Raw genomic sequence first — 13,438 nt, 5'->3', positions numbered from 1 at the left:
AATGGCAGAGAGTGCCACCATCACAGACTTAGGAGGATATCAGGCTCCATGTTGTTCGGTTATTCATTTTGCACTGCAGGAATACATATGTATTACCCACAATGCTGCTACGGAGAAGTGGCAAACGTTGCCTACCAGCTCTGAGTGATCACCTTCTATGAAGTTAGGTAATTGAATTCGGTGTTAATTTACCATACAGAATTATACATTTTAAACATTTAAACATTTGAACATCTTTCCATGTTGCGCTGTTTGATGGGTTGTGTATTTTAGAATGCTCCAGTGGTGCCAACAATGTGTTGTATTTTCCTGTGATGTAATTGTTATGCGTGGTAATATTTTTGAAACTTAAAAAATCCTACAGCTTTTTGATCACAGAATGTTGGCAAGTACGAGGCAGTACTGTGGACAGTGTCGGGCGGTGGAGGTGAGATACGCTCCAGGGACTTGACTGTGGGAGCATGGATGTGTGTGAGGGGCTGGATGGGTAGGAGTGGCTGGATGTGTGCGAGGGACTGTGGCATTGCAATGGATTACTAATGTGGTATCCGGAAGAGGGAGGCAGGGATGCTGTGGGATTGCCCATGTCGCTTGTGGAAGGCACATCAAAGGAGCGCCCATATTGTCATAGCTGTCAACCATTTGAGTTACAAAGGCTGGTGAAATACCCCGATTTTGTTTTTGGCGGGTGAGACGCCCATTGGAATGAATGGGCGTGCAGGAGGCTTGGCGGGTGAGAGAGCTGTTTACAAGGCGGGTGACACCCGAGTTGAGAGCTATGTTAACATTATAAATGAAATACCTCAAAAGAATTTTAAAGGGAAGGATAACCTGTATTTTGCTTGAGTTTGTTTACTCCTTCAGATAAAACTTCGCGATGTTGTAGCCTTTTGATGTTGAAGGGCTTGTTTAATGATTCACGGCCTTAGGAGCACAGAACACTTCAGAAGAACATGGTATTACAACAGTAGTTTTATTTGTTTGTTTTTTTTAAATCAACAGCTGCCTACCACTTCTTCCTCAGCCCACAACAAAATAACACATATTGTCTGCAAAATGTCCTTATCGTATTCCTTCTAAAAGAAAATTCTCATGAAAATCAAAGATGGCACTCGAAATTTGCATTCGGAAAACCCGTGTCCCACCTTCAAGCAGTGCATCCTGAGACAATATTAAACAACACTGCGGGGCGACCCTATCGGTAACGGCCTGCCACCGAAGTTAAGATCCCAAGCAAAGCTTAGGACGGTGCTGCTGTTAACGATAGGGTCGACCCGCCACCGAGGTTAATGACGCCACTAGCACACAGATGTTTTTTTTAAACAAAGAAACATACATTTAGTGGTGCAGCTCCGCACTGGCAGTGCTGCTATCAGGGTGTCCTTTTTCCATGTTGATGACCGTGATGTCATCAACATGGGAAAATTCAGATTTTCCACACATTCGTTACAGAAAGTCATAATTCTATTAAAGACACGGAGGCGAAGGATTATGCTTACTCTTCAACTTTACTGTTCAGCAGCAAAGAAAACATTTCCAAAGAACATGAATACAAATTTATAAAAACTACAATAACCATGTTTTTTGAACATTTGTAGTTCATTTCTATTGGTCTCCAACTGACCACGTGACCATTTCTAAACCAATAAAACAGTCCTCAATGAACAAATACTCCTGTCCTGTTTCCCTTCTTCCTCTTTCTTTGACTCTGCGAGGATGAGTTCTGTACGTCTTTGATATTCTCTTCCATTCTCAATTTCCCATCTGTTTGCCATCTGACATCGTCCCTAGAGAAAAACATAATTTATAACAGTGACTATAAATAGAGTACAGGGTGGGTCAATCGTATAATACCACATCTAGTAATAACTTGTATAAACATTGAACATTAGCAACATCATCATATTCATTATACCTCTTAAACGATTTTTTGCATAATGATATCAGAAACATGTTATGTAAACATCTCATTCTTACGATTGATCGGGTGGGATAATCCTTCGCCTCCGTGTCTTTAATAGAATTATGACTTTCTGTAACGAATGTGTGGAAAATCTGAATTCTATGTCAAGACCGGAGGCTCTGATTATGCTTGTTCAAAGCTTACTTACCACTAACGATGTTGCACTTTCTAAAGGTTTAAAATAGAAAGTCTTAAAAATCGATTCATTCGACCAATCCGCCGATTTCATGATGTCTTCTACTCTAACCCCTATGTTATATGCCTTAGTAGCTATCGCTCCTCTGACTGAATGAGCGCCATATTTCTCAATATTTATGCCTGCTTCTGCCATCACCCACCTAAGCCATCTGGCTATGGTCGCCGGTCTAACCGCTTTAAAAGGTTTACAAATCGCTATTAATAGTTGAGTTACCCCCTGGGGTCTTATTTCCCTCGTCATATCTTCGTATGCCTTTATGCATCTAACTGGGCATAATTTTGGTTGATTTGGAAAAGCCTCATATGAAATAGATTTCAAACCTGTCTTAGTCCTCTTCGAAATGAGGAAGGTCACTCCATTGGGGGACATACTCTGCCTATTAATCTCCAGTGCTCTGATATCAGACGATCTTTTACATGCTAACATACATAAAATCATAGCTAATTTACCTGAAATTGCTTTACGTGTCAAATCTTGATTATCTGGCCATGTCAAAAATAGTCTCAGGACCTTATCTACATCCCATAATTCACTATATTTCTCGTTAGGCGGTTTAATCATTTTTACTCCTCTTAATAGTCTACAAACTAATGGGTGTTCCCCAATCGCTAGTCCATCAACTCTAGGATGTCCAGCCGATATCGCAGACCTGGCCGTGTTAATGGTTCTATAAGCTTTACCTTGCGCTGCCATCTGAGCTAAAAAATGTGCTACATGTACTACATCCGTTCCATCGGGATGTATGTTCCTCTCCAAACACCAGCTACGCCATCTAGCCCATGCTGATCTATAAGCCTTGTGTGTTCCGGGGGCCCAGGATTCGTTGATGATGTTCTCAGCCTCATTCGATAGTCCTGGCCTAATCCAAGATCCCCTGAAATCGCCCACGCTACCAGGTTGATTCCTCCTGACCTCACCAAAGGGTGACTGAGACCTCTGGGGTCTCGTATTATTAATTCTCCCTTGGGTAAGGTCAGTGGGTTTTGATAAGACATCTCCAGAAGACTGGGAAACCATACCTGACCTCTCCAATCTGGCGTTACTAGGATTAGTGATGCCCTCTGACGTCTCACCTGAGCAAGGGTCCTCATTATCATGGAGAACGGGGGAAATGCATAGTTCCTCTGATAGCCCCAGAATTGCAGGAAAGCGTCTATCGCCTCTGCCTCCGGGGTCCGGTCTCCAGCTGAAAAATCGGGGTAATTGTCTGTTCAACCTCGATGCAAAAAGATCGATCTGGCATGGACCCCACCGAGACATTAGTTCCTGGAACACCCTCTCGTCCAGTTTCCAATCGCTGGAGTCTCTGAGGTATCTGGAATTCCAGTCGGCCACTACATTCTGTTGGCCCGGCAGATATTCTGGTCTCACTGAAACTCTTCTTTCCAGACAAAGTTCCCAAAATTCCTTCGCTAGTTCCGCAAGAATTCTGGATTTTGTCCCTCCCAGCCTGTTGATATATCTGACTGCTGAGATATTGTCCATCTTTAGAAGGACACAACATTGAACTCTCTCTTGTGTCCAGCATTTGACTGCAAACGATCCGGCCAGTAATTCTAGACAGTTTATATGGAGATTCGTCTCCTGATCCGACCATCTGCCCCCTGTCGATAGATTCCCGCAACGGGCTCCCCAGCCCCATCTGCTGGCGTCTGATTCTATGATCAGGTCCGGGGATGAACCAAATATGGCTCTCCCGTTCCATGCATCCATATGAATGAGCCACCAATTCAACTCTTCCCTCACTTCTGGTGAGATGTTCACTTTTGATTCGTATGAAGCGCCCTTTCTGAGGTGATATATCTTCAATCTCTGGAGTGCCCTGTAATGTAATGGCCCCGGGAAGATTGCTTGAATTGAAGCCGCAAGGCGTCCCACCAATCTCGCTATGTCCCTCAGTGATATTTCTCCCTTTGCTAGTGTGTGTCTCAATTGTTTCTTGATCTCGTTCACTTTGTGAATGGGTAAACTGAGGGTTCCCTGATCCGAGTCCACTATGAACCCTAGGAATTCCATCTTCTGTGTTGGGATTAAGCTGGATTTCTCCCAATTTATAATGAAGCCCAGGTTTTCTAATAATTCTATTGTTAATTGCACTTGTCCTACCAGTGTTTCCTTCTCCTGGCACATCAGACATATATCGTCTAGATAAATTATGAGTCGTATCCCTTGAGCTCTGAGGTGTGATACTACTGGTTTCATCATCTTGGTGAAACACCATGGGGCTGATGCCAGTCCGAAAGGGAGGCATCGAAACTCCCATGTCGTTCCTCCCCAGATGAATCTCAGAAATCTGCAGTGTTCCTCTGCTATGGGAATAGTCAGGTATGCATCCTTCAAGTCTATTCTGGCTAGCCAGTCTCCCTGAAGTAGAATATCCCTTAGTAGGTGTATCCCCTCCATTTTGAAGTGTCTGTATACCACGTAACTGTTTAGACCTCTCATGTTGATTATTGGTCTTGTCTTGTGTTTCCCTTTTACTAGGAACATATTGCTTATGTAACCCTTTGACTGATCTGAAACTGGACGTATGGCTTTTTTGTTTACCAAACCTCTCAACTCTCTTTCTAACAATATTTTGTCTCCTCTGTTCAAAACTATTCCCTTTGGTGGTTTCTCCTGCTGGGGTGTGTCTAGAAAATCTATATAAAAACCCTGCACAGTCTGAATCACCCAGGTATCCCCTGATATGTTCAACCAATTCTGTAAAAATTGGGCGGTTCTCCCACCCACTTCTATGGTATTTACGCCTGGGATTGGTGGTCTCACCTGGATTGTTCTGCTGACGTTCACCTCGCCAGTTTCTGCCTCTTCCTCTACCTCTCGAAGGGAAGAACAGTGTTTGTTTGCGTTCCTCATAATCTCTCCATTGTGATCTGTCATGATAGGATCGATTGTATTGGAACCGGCCAGCCGAACGACCCCTCCCTCTGCTGGCCCGTCCAAAAATCTGTCTCCCGAACACTCTTTTAAGGGAGGCTTGAGCTTTGTCTAAAGCTGCATATGAATTTACAAATTTGGTGAGCTCCTTTATGAAGGAGTCCCCAAACAATTTCCCTTTTGCCGAAGTGGCAGATTCTGAGGAGGCCAATTCACTCAATTTTGGATCAATCTTCACTAGTAACGATCTCCTCCTTTCTGTCGTAATAGCATGATTAGCGTTTCCTAACATGCATATCGCCCTCTGTGTCCATCCGATAAGGATTGCCGGGTCAATCGGCTCTCCTTTCGTCTTCGCTTTTTCTCCCATCTGGAGAATTTTTGTGAGGGGCCCCGTCATATCCAACATCTTGTCCTGACACGAACGCCAGGATCTGTCCAGGCCCTTCCTCACATCTTTGGTAAACTTACTCATAAAAGTTATCATTTTTTCATCTATTACCGGTGTGTCCGCCGCTCCCTCAGGGAGAAGAGGTCTGGGGCATTCCGCCCTCATCTTGCTTCTCGCCTCTTTGGCTAATGGCGCTCTCAGGCGCTTCTTTAGATATGCTGAAATCCTCTTGGGAGGTTCCCATTCTGAGGATCTGGGATGGATCAGGGTTTCTGGATCGAAATCCCCTTCATCTGCTATCTCCTCCTCCTCTTTCTTCCTTTTCTTTAACGCTTCCTGATCATCGTCTGAGGAGGATATAGATAACACTTCCTCTTCATCGGGGTATTCTTCCTCCCAGTCATTCTCGCCCTCCTCTGAGGAATCTGAGGATGATACTCGTCCCCTGCGAGGCACCGTCTTACCCTTTCTCTTTCTTTTGCCACCTTTCTTTTTAGGTGGAGTGCTCGGGGGGGTGTGGGCTTCATCCGCCCTGCGAGCTAAATTACTGCCCCCTTTTGTCTTCATTCGAGCCTTAAGGCTCTTATCCGCCTCCAGGCCCTGGGATAGTCTGAGCCAATCCTCCATCAGCGCTATCTGCTGCGGATTATGTCCCAGAGAAGCCCCCAGGGCTTTCTGGAAGACAACATTCATTTCTGAATGGCTCCTCTTTTGGCTGACCCCAGCCTTCCCCTCATCACTAGAGGAACTCATGATTCCCAGGCCCTGGGGCAAAATGTTATGATATGATATATAATTATAATATATATATATATATATATATATATATATATATATATATATATATATATATATATATATATATATATATATATATATATATATATATACTCAAATATATATAAGTATATATACCAGGATTTCCTTGGTATAATTTATCCAAATATAGGAGTAGATCTCAAATTTACAGGTTTTACCTGGGACTGTGCCCGATTTATGGTGCGGTGACAGAGTATTGCCTGCAGGGGCGCTGTAGAGCTGATAACAGGACGCTACGCTCGAGCGATGCGTGTTGTTGTTGCTCTTAATCCAATATATATCCGAGAGTCTCCCTCTGGGATCACACAACGTTCGTTCTGAACTGAATCCAAACACACGAAATATAACGAAGGAGAGAGCGCCGGAACTACGCGGTCCCGTCGCGTTCTCTCTTCCGTTATATAGTGCCCTCTATGACGGATCGCCGGCGTTGCGGCCGCCGGAGCACCAGCCCCGTCGCGGTCGCCGCTCCTCAGAGCCGCCTTTCCGTCGCGGAAATGTTCCGCCTGATATCGTAAACACCACGCGTCACACTAAGTGAAATAAACATGCATACACAGATTTCGAACTATTAAATATAGAAGAAAGTACTTAACTCGCTGCCGAGCAGCAAAGAAAGAGGAAGAAGGGAAAGAGGACAGGAGTATTTGTTCATTGAGGACTGTTTTATTGGTTTAGAAATGGTCACGTGGTCAGTTGGAGACCAATAGAAATGAACTACAAATGTTCAAAAAACATGGTTATTGTAGTTTTTATAAATTTGTATTCATGTTCTTTGGAAATGTTTTCTTTGCTGCTGAACAGTAAAGTTGAAGAGTAAGCATAATCAGAGCCTCCGGTCTTGACATAGAATTACTTCCCGAAGAACAGCTATGTGCAGCACTGGGCCACTCAACAAAAGGTAAGTTTCTTTTTTAAAAATGTTTTTCAAAAAGGAGAACAGAAGCACCTGTGTAGAACACTACACAGTTGCTAAATGGTGAAGGGTGAGCGGGGAAGGAATGGGAAGCACCCACTACCTTACCTGCCTACAATTGAAGATCAAAATTCCTGAGATGTATGCCCCGCCCACAGCCACACAAGACCCCGCCTATTTGCACACGGCTCCGCCCACACGCCCCGCCCAACTGTCAAAAAGGTAAACTCGGTTGTTGTAGCGTTCAGTTTGCTTACTATAGCATTGAAAATAATTCATTCAATGCTATAGTAAGCAAAATGAAGGCGGCACTGCTGCCGAAATAATAGTGGTTTCAATCCATGTCATTGGATTGAAAGCACTATTATTGCTGCAACGGCGCCCTCAGTGTGCTTACTATAGCATTGAATGAATGATTTTCAATGCTATATAGTAAGCAAAATGAAACCGGCGCCACCGCCGAAATAATAGTGCGTTCAATCCATATCATTGGATTGCAAATAGCATTATTTCGCTTGCTGCGCCGACTTCATTTTGCTTACTATAGCATTGAATGAATGATTTTCAGTGCTATGGTAAGCTAAATGAACGTGGCACCGCCGCCGTAATAATAGTGCTTTCAATCCAATGATATGGATTGAAAGCACTATTATTATAGTGGTGCAGGCAGTGGGCACGAACATTAGGCGCCGGGTCCCGTCATATTCTCCACCTGATTGGCTACCGGCGGTGTTGGGGGTCTGTCCTTTGCCCCCCAGGCGTGCCTGTGAGCCCCCCAACCCAACAGAGCTCACACTCACACGTCCGTCAGGTTCGGGCTCCCCGGTCGCTCTCCCGCTTCCGGGAACGCCCCGTTTATTTAAGCCGCACGCGGCGACGTGCAACGTCACGCCGCCGTGTGCGCAGCCCTTACGGGGCAACGCCACACTCCTCCTTTTTCAGGAGGACACACAATTACGTTATTAGTTAAACACAACATATCACACAACAAACAACTTGCCCATCCTGGACCCAGGCCCCTTTAATGTCAGCCACCCTCACCCCGGACGACTCTCCAACTGTCCCAACACATACTCACTGAGGTAAGCGGGTTTCCCTCGCCCAGTCCTCTGGGGGTACCTCCCGCTCACCTCCGGCACCGGCAGTCCATCAACAGTAGCCTCCCGACACGGAGAGGCCGGGACACCGAGAGGGGGCCCATCTTCCTCAGGGATCTCGGTGACACCAGGGTCCAGAGGGGGTTCAGTTCTCGAGTCCCCCAGCTTCTTGAAGAAGCTGACGTTACGGGTGACAGCCGTTCGCCCATCGGAGGCCGTCACCATTGACCCCTTCACGGCAACCACATCCAGGGGCGCTGGTTCATAAGGTAGGGACAACTTCCCGTGAGGATGGCGGTTCCGGATGAGCACCTCATCAACGGGTTCCAGCCGCTGGGGCCGCAGGCCCCGGCGCACGTTCTCTTGGCTGATCCTGGCCAGTCGGTCGGCCTCAACCTGCTGGTCGTTGATAATCCCGGGTTCTCTCTCCTGTACCTCCGGCAGTAGACCCCGGGGGCATCGCCGGAACAGCACTTCCACCGGGGCGACACCAGTGGAGGCATGTGGGGTGGTGCGATACACTCTCAGGAATTGATACAATGCCCGTTGGAGGGGCTGGCCTTGTCCTTGCGCAATCCGAAATGTCTTGTTTAGTGTTCGCATCAGTCTTTCTGCATCGCCGTTGGCCCGAGGCCACAGCGGGGATATCTTTCGATGTTGAACTCCACAGCTGGCCAGGAACTCTGAGAAGCGTTCGCTTTGAAATGGCGACCCATTGTCCGAGCACAGCGTCAGGGGAAATCCGTGGGTTGCAAAGATCTTTTCCACGCCGACTACCACATGCTCGAATGCCACCGATTCCACAAACTCCACTTCGGGGTACATGGAGTACTCATCGACTATGGCCAGAAAATGGGTGCCCACGGACGTGGACCCAAAGTCCGCATGCACGACCTCCCAGGGCCTGGTCCCTCGAGGCATTGCTTCGATAGCCGGTTCCCTCTGCACCGGGGAGGCTGCCTGGCACCATACACAGGCTGCCACAAAGTCATCGACCCTTTTCTCCAGCTCCGGGAACCAGACCTTCATCCGCAGCCTCGCCTTCGTCTTGGCAGCACCCTGATGTCCGTGATGGGCCAAAGCGATCACCTCACCCACTTTGGAGTGGGGGACCACTATGCGATCCCCCCGGAGCAGGAGCCCCGACTCCGAGAAAGACAGCTCATCTTTCACCTTCCACAGCTGTTCAAGGGCGGTCTTCGCTTCATGGGTCCGCCCTGCGAGAGCTTCCAAGACGAGCTTCCAGGAACCGCTCTGCATCGACTGCTTCAGTATCTGGAAGCACCCATCCTCGGCCGCCGCAGCTTCCAGCTCCGACAGGGGCAGTGCATTTGGTGTTGCTCCCTCCACCACCATCCGGACATGGTCGTCCGCTTCTTCTGCGCAGGTGTCTCCCGCCACTCCCCCACGCACTCCGGGATGACGGGAAAGGAAGTCCGCTGCATTGTTGGCACCTGGCCGGTATACCAGCGTGACCCCGTACTCAAGCAATGCGAGCATCCATCTCTCAATTCTGGCCGGGGGCTTTGATGACGAGCCCGCCAGAATCGGGAGCAGGGGTTTATGATCAGTCACCACAGTCACCGGGCGCCCCAGCACATAGAGGCGAAAATGTTGGCATCCCCACAAGACCGCCAGGGCCTCCCTCTCGATCTGGGAGTACCGCTGCTCCGTTTCCGAGAGCGCCTTGCTGGCGTATGCTACGGGCCGGAGGTTTCCATCCCGGTCCACCTGGGTCAGGACCGCCCCCAGGCCAAACGGACTGGCGTCGACCACGATCTCCGAGGGTAGCGCCGGGTCGAAGAACGCCATGGTGTCTTCCGTTGTTAGGGCGCTCTGGATGTCCTCGAACGCCGACTGTTCCAGTGGACCCCAGTGCCAGGCAGTCTCTTTCTTGGTAAGAGCTCTGAGCGGCTCAGACCTCGAGGCCAGGTTTTGGATGAACCGACCACAGTAGGTCACCATGCCCAGAAAACTTCTCACTTCCGACACGGATTCCGGGGGCTGTGCACTCTTTATGTCCTGAACCTTCCGCGGGTCGGGTGATACCCCTCCCTCCTTGAACACGAACCCAAAGAATTCTATTGATGGGCGCAGGAATTCGCACTTGTCCCTATGGAGGGTGAGGCCCAATGACTGTAGTCTCTCAAAGGTCTTGGCCAGGCACCTCAAGGTGGATCACCTCCGTGTTGGCAAACACCAAAATGTCATCACTGATGTTGAGTACCCCTTCAAGATCAGCAAGTGCACCCCGGATAATGTTCTGAAACACTTCGGCAGCCGACGATACCCCAAAGCTCAACCTCTTGTACCTGTAGAGTCCCCGGTGGGTGGTGAATGTAGTAATGTACCGGGACTCCGGATGGAGGACAACTTGATGGTACCCTGCTCTGAGGTCGAGTTTGGAGAAGAATCTGGCCCCCTGTACCTCAGCAATTATGTCATCGATGGTCGGGGTCAGGTGTCGCTCCCTTTTTATGGCCTTGTTGGGTAGCCTCATATCCACACAGATGCGAACGGAGTCCGGCTGCTTTGGTTTCCTGGCCACGACAATGGGGGACACCCATGGTGTTGGGCCTTACACTTTCTCGATGATGTCCAAGGCCACCAGGTTGTCCAGTTCTTTGTCGACTTGCTCCCTCAGATGAAAAGGAACTCTCCGGTGTTTCAGGGCAATTGGTTGTACTGAGTCGTCAATGTGTAGCCGGACTGGATCACCGGTCATTCTCCCAATGCCGTTGAACAGGGCTGCGTACTTGTCCAGTAGATTGTTGATATCTTCCAGGTATACTGAGTACGCAAAACCCACTATCCCGAGTGCCTCCGCAGCCGCACAGCTCAGCAGGGTGTTGTTGCTTATGGGGGTCACATAGAACCGGGCTCTGATCTTCGAGCCTTCATGCTCCACCTTCGCCACAAACGCTCCGTCCAGCGGTATGGGCTCGAGTCCACCGAAGGCAAAGATGCGAGCTCTTGGCACAGCCAGGTTCGGTAATGGGTCAAGAGCGTCATAATGTCCCCTCGCCATAACATTGACCGATGCCCCTGTGTCCACCAGCACGGGAACAGGCGAGCGGTTCACCTCCACCACGCACCTTGGCTGTCTCCTGCTTTTGCCTTTCAGGATCCCCATGCTTGAGACGAAGAAGATGTTTTCCTCCTCCTCTACTTCAGCCTCCTCTGCCTGAGCCTCCTCTTCCGCTTGATCCACCTGGGCCACGTTGGATGGCCGGGTTTGGCGCGGAGTCCAGATTCGGGCAGGACCTCTGGGTACCATGACAGGTAAAGCCGACTTACACACTCTCGAGAAGTGATCCGGCAGTCCACATTGGCCACATGTTCTTCCACCGGCTGGGCACTCTGTGGGGTGGGGGAGGTCATAGCCACATTTCTGACATGACTCCCCCGATCTTCCTGGCCTGTCTCGGGGGGCTCCACCAGGCCTTCTTGTTCCTCTGCCGCCCCGCCACACAGCGCACACCTCTTCGGCCTTGATCGAGCGTGAACCCGCTTCCATCTTGTTTGCCCGTGCCTCAGCCACTTCGTGACATCGACCCAGTTCTAGTAAACGGGGCAGAGTGATTCCCGGCTCTCTGAGGACCTGTCTCCTCAGTTTGCCGGAGGCGCATGCTTGGATCAGCATTGTCCGTATCATGTCCTCCGCGTCCCCCCACGCGCACCCTTGGGAAAGGCGGCGTAGGCGGCCGTAAAACGTGTCCAGGGGTCTCATCATCCTTCTGCTTGGCCGACAGCATCACGAATCTCTCAAAGTCCACGTTGGCAAGTGGAAGGAAGTGTGCGAGGAGAGCCGCTTTTGCCTCACCATAGGTCTGTTCCACCGGAGTCAGCGACTCGAAGATCTCCTGAACCGCGGCTCCCGCCGAGTACAGCATGGTAGCTACCATGCTGTCATTGTCATCCACTCGAGCAGCCCTGAAGTACATGTCCAGGCGGGCCACCCACCTCTTCCATCGGGGCCCCAGACTGGACGGGGGGCCCGTAGGATCGAATTCTGGTATCGGTTGCAGGGCCGCCTGGGCTCTAGCTTGAGCCATAATGGGGGGCCCTTGTGGAGCGACAGGCTGTGCCCCTAGTGGTGCCTGTGGTGCAGGCCCCTGATTCCCCGGTGGCAGCGGTTGCAGAACTGCAGGCTGGGCCGCCTGACCTTCGTCCTGAGATTCTTCCCCAGGATCCGCGGTGTCACCGTCCTGGTCACTGTCGGACATGGGACTGAGCGCACAGGCACCCCACTACCAGACCTGGGGCCGCAACTCAGATTCCCACCATCATTATGCGGAAGGATGCACCCCCGTGCCACAAACAGCCTGGTGCAAACACACGAAGAACTTCCAAAACGGCCACCACCTCGTGATGATGAAGAGGATCAAAAAGAGTGTCCTGATGATGAAGGGGGCGAGGAAGTGCCTTGTTGCCACCTTGCAGCAAAGCACTGCCGTATAGAAGTCCCAAAAATTGAGCCACGTGGATGGACTGGACTAAGCAGGCCCTACCATATTAGTCCTTATCCTGGCTTACACTCGACGTAACAGTCCCAAAATCTGATGAAAACACACAAATTGGGTATGGGCGTGCAGGTCATGCACTCAGCAACCACAAAATCCAAAAATTAGACCCGGATCACCTTCTCGGTCCGAACCGGAGCTCCGAGAAGTTCCGCGGCCTCGTATGCAAAATGGCCACCAGCCGCGTGTGCGGTCCGCAGCCACGGCATGAAACGAAACGTCCGTGAACGTTCCGATCGTTTGAAAAAATTCCGGACGCCTTTCACCGCCGGGCCCGGGCATCCGACATCACTTGTCGCCACTGTTGGGGGTCTGTCCTTTGCCCCCCAGGCGTGCCCGTGAGCCCCCCAACCCAACAGAGCTCACACTCACACGTCCGTCAGGTTCGGGCTCCCCGGTCGCTCTCCCGCTTCCGGGAACGCCCCGTTTATTTAAGCCGCACGCGGCGACGTGCAACGTCACGCCGCCGCGTGCGCAGCCCTTACGGGGCAACGCCACAGGCGGCAGCCAATCAGGTGGAGAATATGACGGGACCGGAAAGAATCTAAAAATTCCTGAGATTCAAGGAACTTTTCCGGAGAAAATGCTTGAAATTTGGAGTCTCCGGGAAAATTCCAGAGGTTAGGCAGGTATGCACAACACCAATGACA

This window comes from Ambystoma mexicanum, chromosome 1q (genome assembly GCF_040938575.1).
Source record: "Ambystoma mexicanum isolate Mex_15411 chromosome 1q, UKY_AmexF1_1, whole genome shotgun sequence".
Classification (NCBI taxonomy): domain Eukaryota; kingdom Metazoa; phylum Chordata; class Amphibia; order Caudata; family Ambystomatidae; genus Ambystoma; species Ambystoma mexicanum.
This window is presented reverse-complemented; position numbering follows the sequence as displayed.